Here is a 12,910-nt window from a genome sequence, read left to right as displayed (position 1 = left end):
AAAGTGGGAATTCAGAGGTGAGCTGAGCCAGGTGTCCAATGGCTTGGAAATAGTCCAGAGATTGTGTGGGTGCAGGAAAAACAAGGATGGTTACAAGGACAGGAACCAAGGCAGACAGAACTGCAAGGAGAGGGCAGGATTAATGGAATGCAACAGGCAAAATTAGTTTCAAAAAGCTAAATTGACTGAGCAAGCACTGCATCCTTCTTCTAGGATTCCGGCAGGCTGTACGCTATCCAGCGTAATGCTGCCCTCCACCGGTCATAACCAGATCTAACTAACTAAATTCTGTCATATAACCCAGTAGAGTGTAAGAATTTTAACACTGCTCTCCCAAAGAGGTCTGATTTTTCCCCTAATGCAAAGAATGCTCAATTCTTAAGAGACAACACAGAATCTCAATAACCAGATCTGGACAGGCACAAGAGGGGCCTACTTCTAGAGCCACCAAAGCGGAAGCACTGCAATCTGGCAAGGTGGATGTGGAAGAGCTCAGAATATAGATAAGTCTTGATTCCAGGATAACATGCAGCTGGGAAAGCTCACCTGGGTCCAGCACACCTGTCTCCACTCAGGTGACCAGGTCAGCAGGCAGGCAGACACACAGGAAGAGGGAGAGAGGGGGACAACTTGGCAGAAGTGGAGATATCTAGTGTCACATGTATAGCATGTTAAGGTACAGTTTTGTAGAATATTAAGTTAGCATTCTAGACTGCTTAGATACAGATCTACAGTGGGAAGAAAAATATGTTAACCCTAAGGATTTACCTAGTTTTCTGCATTAATTGGTCATAAAATGTGATCTGATCTGCATCTAAGTCACAAGAAGAAAATGTGCTCAACCTAATACCACACAAACCATAATATATCATATCATCATTGAACACATCCATTAAACATTCATAAACATTCAAACAGACAGAACATTGGGAAAATAATGAAATAAAACATGTTGCCAGCACAGAAGTGTATACTCTTGAACTACCATATAGTTTGGCTCTGATATGAGCCTCGTAGGTGTACAAAGAGTTTCCATGGGCATGTTCACATTGGGGGCTCAGTGGTAGTATTCTCACCTGTCGCGCGGGGGCTTTCCGGTGTTTCGCGGTCATTTATTAATAATAATAATAATAATAATAATACATTTTATTTGGAGGTGCCTTTCTTGGCACTCAAGGACACCGTACAAAAGGATAGAAAAGAAACAGCAATAAAATACACAGAATTAATAGCAATACAATACAATAGATATATTGGACAGGGTAAACAGGGTTGTGACAGGGTTGTGAAGGACAAAAGTACGGTCAAGGTGTGTTGATAACGATGGTAGATAGCGGTCATATTTATTTAGCTTACCCAGAAACATCCAATTTCCCCAAAAAAACTCAGCGGCCCCCATTGTTTTACAGCGAGGAGATGCAAGTGACAGATGTGGTCAAACGGCTAATTCACCGACGTTAGTGTCCGTTTGCAGACTCAACCTATATAGACTTCAAACTATATACGGTTTAAAAGTATAAGAAGTTAGACTCTAGTTTCACACCACTTAATTCATTGGAAACATAACATGACGATTTGTATTAGTAGTTAATGTGAAATTTTGATAGAATGTTAGCCAAAAGCCGGACGATGTGGGATACAATGACTACATGTTTGTTCAATAATAATTTTTTCATTCATCATTAATGTAGGTTAACTTACCGTTTAATGTAATTTCCAGGCAACGAAGGTTAAGGCAATGTCAGCTCTTCACTCTCTGAAAGCTAGATGCCGGAGGCAACAGGTTTTCTAAACAGCGCCTCCACAGCGCATTCTAGAGACAAAAAATATATTACATCCGTAGTGGTTCAGCACTACCATAGGAAATGAATGGAAAGCCGTTTAGGGAGTTTTAGCTAAAGAATCCTGTTTGAAATCGCGGGAGACCCGGGTCTGATTCCCGGACGATGCAACAAGTCATTAATAGCGTTTGAACTAATGTTTTTTTTTGCCTGGATCAGGGCTGTGAAATGGATACATGAAAGGACCATGTGGCTGCAGGATATTGTTGAAAGTTATAGCACTCACCTCTGTTCATGTTCATTAACACGTCTTCATTTTACCAATGACGTGTAGCTGCATTTTGTACCTTATCGGTGCAGTAGGCTGTGTGTCAGTCTGAAAGTCGTGGCCCATTCCACTGGTCCGCAGACTTGCAAAAGATTCTGTGGAGAGGTTCCATCCACAGTCCTTGTGGCTCTAATGCATCACTGTTCTAGAATGTTATGTCACAAGGCTGCAGTTGCTGAACACACATCCAGACACATCTTAAGAGGTGAAAGGCAGTGCGGCTGGACAGTTTCTCTTTAATGATAACCAAGTCCAACAAGGATAAGGAGACAAGCTGTATAATGGGACAAGAGTTAACATTAGGAAGGTCCAAATCACTGGAGAGGTTTCCAAGGTAAGTACATTTTGCCTAAATTGCTTTAAGAAGGAATATTTGGAGAAAGTGTGAACTAATCCATACTTGAGCATAAGTATAACCAAGTTGCTTGTGTTTGGCTAGTGATTGGATTGAACATCTTTGATTTTTATGCAGTTTTCTTTTTGAGGTTGGTGTTTAATGCATACACTTATGTATATTTACATTATTCCTCTCGAGGTTATCATCTCCTTTGTTGGTCTTGGTTTGGAAGTACAGTACAGAATGTACACTTGTATGTATGGCCAACGCAATGCCTCACTGGGTGACACTGCATTGTGGGTAAGGTTGAGCATTGATCTGTCATGCTGCATCATACGTTGTGATGAGCACTATTGACTTGAACTGCAGCAACATGAGATCAAATCTCAGGGAAGCTCAACTTCACTGGTATCTGAACAACTAGACAGTAGTGTACACTATGCCATCTAGCATATGAAGGAATTTTCATTTGGTTGGCTTTGTAACTATTTGAAATAGTTCCATACCTTTTTGTGGTATTTCTACTGTAATCCTACTTTCTCTGATGTGGGAACTTTGTTTCATCCACCAGCAGGGAGCCACAACAACTGGGTCCAATGACATGATTGTAAATCAAGCAAATAACACCTCAGGATTCCCTGACCGGGAATCGAACCCGGGCTGCGGCTGTGAGAGCACCGAATCCTAGCCACTAGACAATCAGGGAGTCTCTCCCACTTCATAGCAAGCTGATAAGGGTTGTGGTGATGCATTTACAGTATGCTAGTGTTGGGCTTTACTAGAGGTGGGAATCACCAGAGGCCCCACGATACGATTTTATCGCGATACTTGAGTCACGATACGATATTATTGCGATTTTAAGCATTTCGCGATATGGTGAGTATTGCGATACAATATATTGCTGTCAGGCCTGGACATGAAGGAGGACTCAGATGCAGAGCGAAGATTCGTGTGGACTTTATTAATCCCTCTTATCCTCAGGACACGGTGATAAAATAAATGGCTATGAAAATCCTATGAGTCTAATAAGAACAAAAAACCACTCCAAAAGGGAGGGACAAAACAGCAGACACAAAAGGAAAATAAACCAACAGAAAATCACTCCAAAGGGAGGAAAAAATGCTAAGGCTAAAGATACAAAACAAAAGGCACTCCTAAAAAACAGAGGCTGCAACACACTAGGTACAAACTAAGAACACTATGAACACAAAATCACTCGCCTGGAGGAAAAGAAAACAACACTTCACAAAGAATCAGAGACAAAACTTGGACTATGGTAACTGGCTTGGGTGATCGACAGGAACGAAACACTCTGGCACAAGACAAAGGGAGACGCAGACTATAAGACACATGAGGGCAATGGGGAACAGGTGGACACAATCAGGAATCAGGGAAGACAATCAGACTAGTGACACCAGGGGAAGGGCAAGTGATCTGAAACGAGAGGAGAGTTAATTTTCAAAATAAAACAGGAAGTCACAAGACAAAATAAAACCCAGAACAAGACAAACCTCACCGCGGTGTGACAGTACCCCCCCCTCTAGGGCCGACACCTGACGGCCCAGGTTGGTCAGGGTGGTCCCTATGAAAATCCTCTATAAGACCAGGGTCTACTATGTAGCGGGAGGGAATCCACTGTCTCTCCTCTGGTCCGTATCCTTCCCAGTCCACCAGGTATTGTCTACCCCGGCCCCGGCTGCGTACCGCCAGCAACTGCTTGACTTTGTAGACTGGGCCACCGTCTACCACTTCTGGCGGCGGCGGAGGTGTGGGCCCAGTGGATCACCTGTGGCCGCAACTCAACCGGGACAAACAAACGATTCACTGGGCACCCACTAGGTGGCGGAGCCTCACCATTAGCCTGCTTAACCTCATTTTCTATTTGCCAGGTCACCGCTCCAACCACACAGGTTAGTGGGAGGATAGTCTCTGGTACCTTGGCAACAGGCTCGGGGTCAAAGAGTCGAGACAGGGCGTCTGGCTTGCCGTTGCGGGACCCCGGCCTGTAAGAGAGAGAAAAAGAAAACCGGTTAAAGAAAAGCGCCCACCTGGCCTGGTGAGAATTGAGTCTCTTGGCTTTTCTGATATATTCAAGGTTCTTGTGATCAGTCCAGACAATGAATGGATGGTTTGCCCCCTCAAGCCAGTGTCGCCACTCTTCCAGGGCAGCCTTGACCGCCAGTAGCTCCCGGTTGCCGACATCATAATTCCTCTCCGCTTTGGACAGCCGCCGTGACATGAAGGCGCAGGGATGCATCTTTCCATCCTGCTCTGACCGTTGAGAGAGGACTGCCCCGATCCCTTCGTTGGACGCGTCTACCTCGACCACGAACTGTCGCTGTGGGTCTGGCATGGTGAGGATGGGAGCCGAGGTAAAGCGACGCTTGAGGGTCTGGAAGGCTGTCTCCACCTCAGGAGACCAGTGAAAACGCGCCTGTGGAGAAGTAAGAGCATGGAGTGGGGCAGCTATTGCGCTGAAGCCTTTGATGAACCGTCTGTAAAAGTTAGCAAAACCAAGGAACTTCTGAACCTTCTTACGGCTATCAGGTGTGGGCCACTCAGTAACAGCGCTAATTTTAGCCGGGTCCATCTGCACTCTTCCAGGGGCTACAATGAAGCCCAGGAAGGAGACGGTGTTGGCATGGAACTCACTCTTTTCAGCTTTGACATAGAGTTTGTTCTCCAGCAGTCTTTTTAGTACTTTGTTTACATGGTCTTGGTGTGTGTCAAGGTCAGGAGAGTAAATGAGAATGTCATCAAGGTATACATATACAAAATGGTCCAGAAAATCCCTAAGTACCTCATTAATCATTGCTTGGAACACAGCAGGCGCGTTGGTTAATCCAAAAGGCATGACCAGGTACTCATAATGACCGCTTGGGGTATTAAACCCCGTTTTCCACTCGTCCCCCTCCCTTATTCTGATCAGATGGTATGCGTTGCGTAGGTCTAGTTTAGTGAAAACTTTGGCCTGCTGGAGCTGGTCAAACACGGACGACATGAGAGGAAGTGGATAACGGTTCTTTATAGTAATGTCATTAAGGGGACTATAGTCTATGCAAGGTCTTAGGGACCCGTCCTTCTTGTCCACAAAGAAGAAACCGGCACCTGCTGGTGATGAAGATGGGCGGATCAACCCCGCCTTCAGGGAGGTCCCGATGTACTCCCTCATGGCCTCCCTCTCTGGCCCAGAGACCGAGTACAGTCGGCCCTTGGGAATGGTGGAGCCTGGAATAAGTTCAATGGCACAGTCATATGGCCGATGAGGAGGGAGTGACATGGCCTTGGTCTTACTAAAAACCTCCCGAAGGTGGTGGTAGCAGGAGGGCACAGAGCTCAGGTCCGGGTACTCGGAGTCTATGGTGGAGTTAGCAGAGGTAAAATTAGCCACAGTTACATCTCTCCCCTGAGTAGAGATGTCTAAACAGTCACCAACACAGTCCTCCCCCCACCCCATAATTTCTCCCGTTCTCCAGTTTACATGGGGGTTGTGGTGAAACAGCCATGGCTGTCCCAAAATCAGTGTTTGGGATGGTGATTTGAACAAATAAAAACGTATGTGTTCCCTGTGCTCGTTTATGTGCATTTTGAGGGGTTCTGAGATGTGTGTGATGGTGAAGAGTTCATTTCCATTGAGAGCTTTGGCGTTGATTGGTCTAACTAAAAGTTCAGATTTGAGGCCCAACTCCTCGGCTAAACCCCAGTCCATTAAACTCTCATCAGCCCCTGAGTCTATAAGCGCACCAAGTTCTGTGGCAGTGTGGTGTATTACCTTGACTGTGGTGAGGGTACGTGGCACGGAGCTTAAGGCAGTAAACTGACTCACCACAGTGGATCTCTTGGCTGAGCAAACAGCGGCACGATGGCCTAACTCCCCGCAATAAAAGCACCGGCCCTCCTGCTGTCGTCTCCGTCGCTCCTCTTGTGTCAGCCGAGCCCTTCCCAGCTGCATGGGCTCTCCCTCCCCTTCCATGGGAGAGGGACGACGCTGCTCTGGCAGTGAACGGCGGGGGTCCCGCCAGCCCGGTGCTTGTGTGTGCGTGGATCTCTCTGCGGATTGGCTGCCGCGTTGCTGTTGGAGTTGACGGACCCTGTTGTCCGTCCGGATGGCGAGCGCGATGAGGGAGTCTAAGTCTGAGGGTAAATCCAAGGGCACAAGAAGGTCTTGAATGGGGGCTGCCAGCCCCTTCAGGAACACATCGTACAGGGCTGTGGTGTTCCACCCACTTTCCGCAGCCAAGGTGCGGAAGTGGATAGCATAGTCACAAACTGAGTTGCTGCCTTGATTTAGTCTGCTCAGCTCCTGAGCTCTTCGCTCAGGAGCTGGTCTGTCGTGACCGGGTCAAAAGTCCTCTGTAAGGCTGCCTTAAAGTCGTTGAGTGAGTTGCAGAGTGGAGAGTCCTGAGCCCACTCTGCTGAGGCCCAAGCTTTGGCTCTACCGGTCAGGTGGGACACCATAAAGGCTATCTTGGCTCGGTCAGTGGGGAAAGCATTGGGAAACAGTTCATAATGAATAGAACAATCAATGAGAAAAGTCTTACAGAGTCCTGGTTCCCCAGAGAATTTTTCTGGTTGAGCCAACTTACAACCAGCCCCGACGATAGGCACAGCTGGGGCGGGAGCAGCTGCGGCTGCTAGAGGCTCGAGAGCTGTGGTGATCTGGACGGAACGGTCCTGGAGGGCCTGAATTTGAGCCGCGAGGTGACTCAACTGGTAAGCCATGGTTGTCTGAAACTCCTCCTGACGGGAGAGACGGGCCTCCTGAGCGCGCAGGAACTCTGCCATCTGATCAGTCTCTGCTGAGTCCATACTGGCCAGAGTGTACTGTCAGGCCTGGACATGAAGGAGGACTCAGATGCAGAGCGAAGATTCGTGTGGACTTTATTAATCCCTCTTATCCTCAGGACACGGTGATAAAATAAATGGCTATGAAAATCCTATGAGTCTAATAAGAACAAAAAACCACTCCAAAAGGGAGGGACAAAACAGCAGACACAAAAGGAAAATAAACCAACAGAAAATCACTCCAAAGGGAGGAAAAAATGCTAAGGCTAAAGATACAAAACAAAAGGCACTCCTAAAAAACAGAGGCTGCAACACACTATGGCACTAGGTACAAACTAAGAACACTATGAACACAAAATCACTCGCCTGGAGGAAAAGAAAACAACACTTCACAAAGAATCAGAGACAAAATTTGGACTATGGTAACTGGCTTGGGTGATCGACAGGAACGAAACACTCTGGCACAAGACAAAGGGAGACGCAGACTATAAGACACATGAGGGCAATGGGGAACAGGTGGACACAATCAGGAATCAGGGAAGACAATCAGACTAGTGACACCAGGGGAAGGGCAAGTGATCTGAAACGAGAGGAGAGTTAATTTTCAAAATAAAACAGGAAGTCACAAGACAAAATAAAACCCAGAACAAGACAAACCTCACCGCGGTGTGACAATTGCGATTTTACTGTATAAAATTACTTAACTGCATTTTGTGTCCACAAAATTAAATTAAATCAATAATTGTTTTGTCAAATAAGACAGTCTTTTTATTTCTCCACAATGAGAGTCAAACCCACAGACTGACCAAGAAAGTATTCAGTCAAACTGAACTGAACTGATATCAAACATGCAGTGCAACGTTTGCTCCGGTGTGACTTTCATGTTCTGCTCGAGTCTAAAGAACGTGAGACAGACGCTTCCAGTCATCTGTCACTCAATGAGCCGTTATAGTCACATATGAATCTACTGCCCGCAACGTCCACGCAACACAAGTTATCGCAAGTATATCTGCTGTTCCCAAACTTTCCTCAACTTCAAGCTTTACTGCTGTGTATAGCTTTGATACGGCTGTGTCCGTGAAATAACGTTGCGACGGAATCACATACCTGGTTCCAGTGTCTTTACCATGTAGCTAAAACCATCGTTTCCACAACGTTGTATGGCCTCAAGTCTTTGCACATGAAGCAAGCAATGGATTGTGTTATTTCCTTTGCGCGTTCTGAATTGAGAGGCAGTTTTGTCGGCTGGTTTCTCGGTATCGCTGATGTAGGATTAGCTTTGGCGTCATCAGTTAATGCGATCTCAGGATGGTGCCGAGTTAGATGAGCCCGCAAGTCCGTTGTATTCCCCGAGTATTTTATTTTCATGTGGCACTCCTTGCAAACTCCATGTGTCATTTCTATCTCATTCGTCCCTTCCTTGTTAAAAAAAAATCAAAAATAAATCCACACGCTTGACATTAATGCGGACGGGGCTCTCCTTATTTATTATCTCCGGTGCCGCCATCTTTGTTGTACCAACTTCTTCTGTCACGCTGACCATCACCTCTACTGACCTCACCAGAATAATACTCAACAGCACCATCTAGTGGATCAAAAAAGCAATTGATTTCATTTTAAGTACCAAAGAATTCACTTCATTTTTTCCATTAATTATGACAAAAAAGTATCGATACTTGGCGAATCGATATTATATCGATATAATAATATATTAAATAATTCTGCATTATTTTGTGTAAGGTTGGTAAAGACCAAAGTAGCCAGCCAGCTGTTAATGATGGCTAGTTAATTGTTCACACCAATTTGCAAAAGGGTTTTAAAAAACGTATTTTTCACACATGCAGTCATACTATCCAATACTTTTCTTGAGTTCCCCTTGACTTTAAAGTACCAAGTTTCTGTCAGCTCTACTTATATTAAAGATAGTGCATGCTGAGGGGTAAATTGGTCCCAGAATTGGCCTCTTTAATACAGCATTTCCTTGACCAGTCATCGAAATCACCTCTCCCTTTTCCCTCGGTGGAACCTTTAGGTAGGTGAAAGACATCTCATCTCAGTTTAAATATCAAGACATTCAATTGTCTTACAGAATGTTGTTTCACAGAAATGTGTAGGACAAGGCTGCAAATGATAACAAGTCCTACTAGCAGAAGGAGACAAGGTGTATAAAGGGAAAAGAGTTAACAACAGGAATGTCCAGCAAGGTTTCCAAGGTAAGAATATTTTCTTAAACTCCATGCAGAAATGTAGCCAAATTGTTTGTGTTTGGCTCATGTCTGGATGGGACATCTTTAATTTTTCAGCATTTCCCATTTTTGAGGTTGGTTCTTAATGCATAGACTCATGTATATTTACATAATTTTATGGCCTCTGGGGCTAACTAACACTGCGACGAGGGTGTGAAAGTGTCGAGCAGTCCAGAGACTCTGTTCTCTGGAAGTTGCAAGATAGGAGAGGTCCAGTGGAAACATCATGGGGGGGAGGGCAAGATCCCGTAGCTACAAGCCCTGTTCTCTGGAAGTCCAAGGACAGAAAGAACAATAGGAGTATTTATCACCAGAAAATCACTTGTTGTGCCAGAGACTCTACTGACCAATAAGGGTAGAGGATGAGATCTTCTCACACGTGTGAAACTCTGAGGGATCCTGGGGAACTGGGTTTGATGGCTGTCTCAAAACAGCATGGTGAAATTTTTCCTTCCACCAGAAGGAATATTTAGGCAAACAAAATGATTTCACTACAAGTTGTTCTCGCAGTAAATACCTGGAAAAACACATCAGAAGATGTTACATTTGGTGAGACAGCAGACACTACACTACAGTAAAACAGACAGAACATTAAGACAATAATGAAATAAACATGTCCAGCGCAGAAGTCTATACCATCATATAGTTTGTCTCTGATGTGAGCCTCGTAGGTGTACTAAGAGTTTCCATGGGCATGTCAGCATTGGTGGTTCAGTGGTAGAATTCTCGCCTGCCATGTGGGAGACCCTGGTCTCGAACAATTTATTTGTCAGTTTGTTTAGTTTTGTCAATATAGTCCCTTTAGTATGTCTGTTTATGAGCACTTCTTGTAGTTGTCAATCCAATGTCACTGGCTCTCCGTTAAAGTGTGTAACCGGTCCGGCATACTATCTGGCATTTTAACACATTTATTCTCTCAAACTGTGCAAATCCATCAGTTACTCTTTAAAACAAGGACAATTAACAGACCACAGCGGTACTCAGCTGGTTTAAACATTAAATTGTTACTATCATTGGCACCATTGCTATTAATTTATAGTGTGATGCTTCAACCCACTATTAGCAACAACTGCAACTGCGCAGTGAACACATTTACAACCTTCAGTGACGTGCAGGCAACCTAGCATCAGACGGTTAGCTACATTAGCATCATGCAGTTCGCTAGCTTACGAGGTAAATAGAGGAGACAAACAGAACTTTTTTAAAGCTCCTGGTCGCTTCTCCTTTGTCTCGCCTTCCCTGCTGTCGAGCCGGCTTGCAGATATTGCCCTGACCTGTCAATCAACTCAAACAGAGGCCGACTTTGGTTTCTGATCCTTCACAGATTTTCTAAAGGAACATTCCCCAATTTTTTAATACATTTTGGGTTTTGTTCTAATCCTTTTTTGTCACTGGGTTACACCAAGTTGATGCTAACCTCTGCTGTGTTTTGCAATTTATATAACTGTTTCTATTTCTGATCACAGCCCAGTATTTTTGCAGTTGCTATTTACTGAGAAACAGTGCTCTTCTAATTCCTGGAGGTTCAATACACACTTACTTAGTGATCCCAAATTAATTTCTTACTTCAAATCAGAATTTGACATCTTTTATTCAATAAATAACACCCCAGATGTTACCCCATCAGTATTATGGTAAAACTGTAAAGTTTATGCTAGAGGCCTGATTATCTCCTATATTAGAAGTAAACAACGCAAATCCTTAGAAGCCCAAAGCAATTTAGAAGGCAAACTTGCTGATTTGGAGAATATATATGCAAAATATCCCTCTGATAAGACTTTATGAGTATGGTAATAAACCAAGTAAGTATCTTACAAGACTTGTGAACAAGAGAACTGACTCTCAGGCAGTTTCATCCATTAAAGACACAAATGGACATAGTAAATCTGATACAGTTAATATTTATAGGGTTTTTAATTTTTTTTTATATAGTTAGTTAAATAGCAGTGAGGAGCCGCCAGGGGCACAGGACTTGATTGATAAATTCATGTCAAAGCTTACTTTACCTAAATTAATGGGGCAACAAAAACAGGGTCTAAATGAACCAATTAAGAAGCAGGAGGTTTTAGAGGCATTCTAGACCTTACAATCAGGGAAATCTCCCGGCCCAGACGGCCTTAGCTGTGAATTCTATGAATATTTTAAATTAGAGCTTATGGGTCCTTTTTTTTGGAGATGCTAAACTAATCATTTAATAAAGGCTCATAACCTAGATCACTTACAGAGGCCAATATTAGCCTTATACTTCAAAAAGGAAAACCAGCTGATGAATGTCCTTCATATCGACCTATTAGCCTCTTAAATGTTGATTTAATATTATCTACAATATTAGCATTGAGAAGCGTCTTGAGAAGGTTTTACCCTCCATTATCAATACAGATCAGACCAGGTTCATTATTGGCAGGAACTCCTGTAACAATATGAGAAGGCTGTTAAATGTAATTAGTTATGCCATCAGCAGAAACTGTCCAGTATGTTGATTAGTCTAGATGCTGAAAAAGCCATCGAAAGAGTCGAATGGCACTTTCTTTTTTCCACTTTGAATGCCTTTGGGCTTGGAGACGTTTTCAGCTGCTGGGTTGGATTGATATATAGCAAACCACTAGCTGCTGTTGGGATCAGTGGCCAGCTCTCCTCTTACTTCCCTTTGGGCACGGGTGCCCTTTATCCCCATTGTTGTTTGCTGTAGTGATCAAGCCCCTTGCAGAAGCTATTAGGAAAAGTCCGGATGTCACTGGAATTTCAGTTGGTGGAAGAGATCACAAAATACAAACTTTGAACCTCTTTTGAAGCGTATATGTGATGACTTGGACAGATCTCTTCCACTGTCAATGGGTTGAATTGCCTTACTCAAAATGCATTTTATACCAAGATTACTTTATCAGTTTCAAATGGTCCCTATTTGACTTAATTATAAAACAGTTAGAGGGGTGAATGGCTGGATCACTACATTTATTTAGAACAGAAAGAAAACACAACTAAAGTTGGCTAAATTGCAAATGTCTGTAGAGCAGGGAGGCCTAGCCGTCCCCAATATTAGGCTCTATCATCTGGCTGCACAGCTTCGATGAGTAGATTAATAGTAATCCAGAATCAGTGTGGCTAGACCTGGAATCAGCCTCTCAAGTCATTATTTTCCCTGGACTAAGAATGTTAGGGACTATAACATCTTAATTAGAACAAGTCTGCAAGCTTGGCAAGCAATAAAAACGTTAGAGGGTTGATCTAAAACATTGTCCTAGTTAGCTTCAATATATGGTAACATGGATTTTGCCCCAGGATGCTCAGATAAGGGATTTAAGGTGTGGGAGGAGAAGGGGATTTAAACTCTGGGACATTTATTTGCTAAAGGCGTGATGCTCACATTTGAACAGATACGGCAGAAATATGGTCTCCCCAGAAATCACTTCTTCAGATATTTGCAAATTTGCAG

This window comes from Centropristis striata, chromosome 3 (assembly GCF_030273125.1).
Source record: "Centropristis striata isolate RG_2023a ecotype Rhode Island chromosome 3, C.striata_1.0, whole genome shotgun sequence".
Taxonomy (NCBI): Eukaryota; Metazoa; Chordata; class Actinopteri; order Perciformes; family Serranidae; genus Centropristis; species Centropristis striata.
Note: the sequence above shows the minus strand (reverse complement) of the source record.